Consider the following 4,822-nt stretch of genomic DNA (forward strand, 5'->3'; position numbering starts at 1 on the left):
GTCTGTGTGTGTGTGTGTGTGTGTGTGTGTGTGTGTGTGTGTGTCTGTGTGTGTGTGTGTGTGTGTGTGTGTGTGTGTAGACTCCATGTAAACAATCACTACTTTTAGTGTGTGTAGAGCAGCATATCTCTATACAAGGAGGTACTGGTGTTTAATGGTGTTTTCATTGATTATAACTAGGTTTAATGCATGTTTTGTACAATTTTCGTGATGATTGGTTGAGTCCATAATTAGCCGAGTGGAGCATTCTAAGTTTAGCGAGTCAAGAGTTAAATTTCATTTCTGTATTTATTGAAATTTGTCGTACACAGTGTGCATCGTAGTTTCCGTAGTGTAGTGGTTATCACGTTCGCCTCACACGCGAAAGGTCCCCGGTTCGAAACCGGGCGGAAACATTGTTTTCTATATTTGTTATATATTAATACCAAAAAGGTTATATATCGTTATTTATTGCGGTTGATTACTTTAAGAAGTCTTTCTGCTTCCGTTCCGTTTTCTACGACAATGTGGAGCCACTAGATATATGATTCCTACCCCCTTAATGAACATGAAAATATATGATTATCATAGTAACAAAATCATAGACAAACAATATTTGACTCATCTTTCCATAAAATGTGCTTGTTCCTATGCCGTCCATGTTGGATTGAAAGAAAGAGGCCGTTTCCGGCATACCCCCCAATCAAATGTTATATCACATTAAAGCCCAGGACGTCCTCTATACAGTTCAACAGGAATTAATGGACTCACACAAAATAATCCAAGAAGAGGGATGAAACTTCAAGAGTGGGTTAATGGTGAGTAAATAGGCTACGTCTCAGCAGAATATGTTCCTGAACGCATCTTATTGGTGCCCACAGGGTTTCCGTAGTGTAGTGGTTATCACGTTCGCCTCACACGCGAAAGGTCCCCGGTTCGAAACCGGGCGGAAACATTATTTATGTCCAGGTCATATCCATGCTGACATTTATAAAACATAGGCCATATATCGCGATTTATTGGGATTACACCTAAACGCAACGTGCAAAAGTACGTCACCGAGACTGACGTAGCTATCTAGCTAGCTAGCTAGTCATTAGTTCTCTTATTTTTCCCTTGACAATATATTCAAAACTTGTGGGAGTTCATGTTTGTACTTTGTATTTTTCATTAACACAAGAATTGCATTAATTAATCTTAATTACATTAAGCATACAGTAGCTAACAGTCTTACATATTCTGCAGTTAGCGTTAGCTCAGCAAAGACTCGATCAGCTGATTGTCTGCCACTAACATTAACTGATGTATTTACTGTATAATCTCTCCAGGGGGCGACGGTGGCCATCAGACCGGAGGAGGAGCCCCTCTCCTGCTGAAACCGTGACACATGGCTGCCACGGTTACCACGAGCATCGTGTGAGGAACTGAAACTGTTTTTTACACAGCAGTGTCTTCCAGGTATATTAATGTATAAAATAGTGAATTATGATCAACCCAAAATAGCGAAAGGGGGAGGATACCCTGATCTCTGCAAGATTTTAAGGAATTATAACTATAAAGCCTTAGCACATCTCACCTTGTCTTTGTATTTTATGTTTATGTTTTAACCCACTCTTCTAATTTTGATTTATATATATATATATATATATATATATTTATTTATATGTCTTTTATTTCTCAAACTACTTTATATTCAGTGGATAGAAAGGATATATTTATGTGTATATATATATATATATATATATATATATATATATATATATATATATATAAGGCACAGCAGAGCATAGCAGTCAATAAAGCTATCAGAAAATGCAATTAAAGTATAGAAATAAAATAAGGTTGAGGCTAGTTTCCTATAGGTTGGTAGACGCATCTATCCACTTTTCACAGGGTTTCCGTAGTGTAGTGGTTATCACGTTCGCCTAACACGCGAAAGGTCCCCGGTTCGAGACCGGGCGGAAACATTGTTTCCTTTTCCCCACGATGGAAAGCTCCTTGGTTTGGTTGGTAAATTGTCAAATTATGTTCTACGTGCGTAAGATGCTGATGTAACCCGGAAGGCTACAAGCTAACGCGCCGCTAGGCTACAAGCTAACGCGCCGCTAGGCTACAAGCTACAAGTTAACACGCCGCTAGGCTACAAGCTAACGCGCCGCTAGACTACAAGTTAACACGCCGCTAGGCTACAAGTTAACACGCCGCTAGGCTACAAGCTAACGCGCCGCTAGACTACAAGCTAACATTCGCTTCCCTTGGTAGATGTTAGTATCAATACGTCAACATGTTCTGTGTTAGCCAACTTACTTTTATCTACAATATCAAAAGGTGCAGATTGGGTTATGGAGTAACATTTGATGTTAAGAGGCTGAGACGCTTGTTTAAAAGTTCATCACATGTTATTAACAACAAGAAGAGAAAATGTTCAACAGCTGACTTTGAGCTGAGAGACGGGAGAGGACGCTGGCGTTTGTTGTTTGCCGCTTCTCTGCCTCTTTTTTCTTGGTCTGAATTGTGTTTCTCTTGATTTCTTTGCACGGATTGATACACAGTTGAAGGCTTTACTCACCTGCTGACATCTGCAGTTGGTAGCTAGCTGTCAGCTGCCCACAGCCGGTTCTCCGGGCCTCGTGCTAGCTTGTAACCTGTTTATTCTATTACCTCTATACTTTGCGTTCTGTATTATCTGTATGCAGCTAGCTAGCCATTGACCTGTGAATTCACGTAGCTTGGCACCAAATTATTGTTTTATTGAAGTTTTAAATCCATAACTACTCTGTAACTCTACAGGACAGATGTTCAGCATCAGGGAGAAACAAGCTGTAATGAATGTATTCGACTATAAGAAGTGAAAAAACAAACAATGTTTCCGCCCGGTTTCGAACCGGGGACCTTTCGCGTGTGAGGCGAACGTGATAACCACTACATTACGGAAGCCGCGGTGCAACACTGCCTCCAGAGGAGCTCAGGCTGAATGCAGTTGTCTCTCTATCAACGTCTGTCAGGTTTCTTCTGAGCCTTTTCACATTTTCGTCACTGTATTTGACATTTTCCCTTATTTCTTTTTAAACTTTTTTTTTTACATTTTTGTTTTACAAGCTGATCCGGATGCTCGATTCATAAATAATCACAGTCAGAATTATTTTGGTCAAGGCTGAAATCACGGTGATTTTACCGGATTACCGGACGTTCACACCGCCGCCGACTTGGGCTCCGAATGAGAAGTCGGATTCTAAATGTAAATGCGCTGTATTTATATAGCGCTTTTCCAGTCTTAACAACTGCTCAAAGCGCTTTTACATCTACAGGAAACATTCACCATTCACACACATTCATACACTGTGGCCGGGGCTGCCGTACAAGGTGCCACCTGCTCATCAGATATACATTCACACACATCTACACACCTGCTCATCAGATAAACATTCACACACATTCACACTCCGATGCGCAGCACCGGGGGCAACTCGGGGTTCAGTGTCTTGCCCAAGGACACTTCGACAATGACTGCAGGGGCGGGGATCGAACCACCAACCTTCCGATTGGCAGGCAACCGCTCTACCACTGAGCCGCTTCTAGAAGAAGTCTCTGAGGAAACGAGCCCACTTCTCTCTGGATTTATTACCTTTATTGTCTAAAGTGAAGCTTCCTTCTACCAAATTTAAAACCAGGGCTGTTGTCAAGACCACCTTTGTCGAGTCCAAGACCAGGACTAGTCGAGTCCGAGTCAAAACCAAGTCCAAAGAAGTTTGAGTCCGAGTCAAGACCGAGTCCAGGACAGAATAAAGGTCTTATGCATGACAGTATCAAGACAATCATTTTGGGTTTTCCTTTCCCTCCAATATTATTATCAACAGTAAAGACACCTGGACTCGGTCCAGACCAGAAGCCAGACCAGTGACCGGGACCGAGACAAGTCCGAGACCCTAGAAAAACGGACTCTAGTCCTGCAGCCCTGCTTAAAGCCGACATTTCTGTTTGCCGTCAGATTTTAAATGACCACCATGTTCGTACAGTATCGGTAATATTGAACTTTTTAAAGACGTTCATATTAATTTGTCCCATTTTTACTTTCTTCTCCCACTTTAAAACCAGCAGCGTAGCGACAACGTTCCTGGAAACCTTAAAATAATCCACTGTTGTTTCTTACATTAATACTTTTATTCAACCTTTCTATGAAAGTCTGAACTATTGTGTCCGAGCCGAGAGAAATAACACCAAACATGACATAAAAACATCTGAAACCCGACTGAAGTGACGAAAACGTTGAAAAAAGTGAGAAAATGTATAAACTAAGAGTAAAAAATGACAAAAAGCAACAAAAAGTTACAAATATTATGAAAAATGTTCCACAGCGTCAGAAAATACAGCAAAAACATCAAAAAATTGCACAAAACTTGACAATAACGTTGAAAAGAAATGAGAAATATTTATAAATTAAAGGTCAAAAATGTCAAAATGCAACAAAAAAATGTAAAAAATGTAGAGAAATAAGATAAAAAATATCAGAACTGTCTTCCCAGTCCTCCACATTAAAACAGCTTTTCAGTGTTCACACGCATTTTCTGCAGGAAGCGTTGCAAAGGTGTTTTTGAACAACTTCCTGTGCCCTGTCAAAATAAAACGTGGTCTCTAGTCCAGAGTGTAGATGTTCTCCGGGACCGGGCGTCTCATCCGGATCTCGTAGATGATGTGAGGAGGTTCTTCAGAGGAGAAACTGGAGGAGACATCAGGAGGTTAGCATCAGGTTAGCATCAGGTTAGTATCAGGTTAGCATCAGTGTTATCATCAGGTTAGCATCAGTGTTATCATCAGGTTATCATCAGGTTAGCATCAGGTTAGC

General features: G+C 40.8%; 4 non-coding genes across 4 annotated transcripts; 3 read left to right on the plus strand and 1 right to left on the minus strand.

Moving 5' to 3' along the window:
- Window positions 1–322: 322 nt before the first annotated feature.
- Window positions 323–395, plus strand: trnav-cac. Its single transcript has one exon. It is a non-coding gene; the product is annotated as a tRNA-Val (tRNA).
- Window positions 396–861: 466 nt separating this feature from the next.
- Window positions 862–934, plus strand: trnav-cac. The gene has a single exon. It is a non-coding gene; the product is annotated as a tRNA-Val (tRNA).
- A 939-nt stretch (window positions 935–1,873) lies between these two features.
- trnav-aac lies at window positions 1,874–1,946 on the plus strand. Its single transcript has one exon. It is a non-coding gene; the product is annotated as a tRNA-Val (tRNA).
- Window positions 1,947–2,843: 897 nt separating this feature from the next.
- Window positions 2,844–2,916, minus strand: trnav-cac. Its single transcript has one exon. It is a non-coding gene; the product is annotated as a tRNA-Val (tRNA).
- Window positions 2,917–4,822: the final 1,906 nt, after the last annotated feature.

The sequence above is a fragment of the Etheostoma cragini genome, unplaced genomic scaffold, assembly GCF_013103735.1.
Source record: "Etheostoma cragini isolate CJK2018 unplaced genomic scaffold, CSU_Ecrag_1.0 ScbMSFa_2872, whole genome shotgun sequence".
NCBI lineage: Eukaryota > Metazoa > Chordata > Actinopteri > Perciformes > Percidae > Etheostoma > Etheostoma cragini.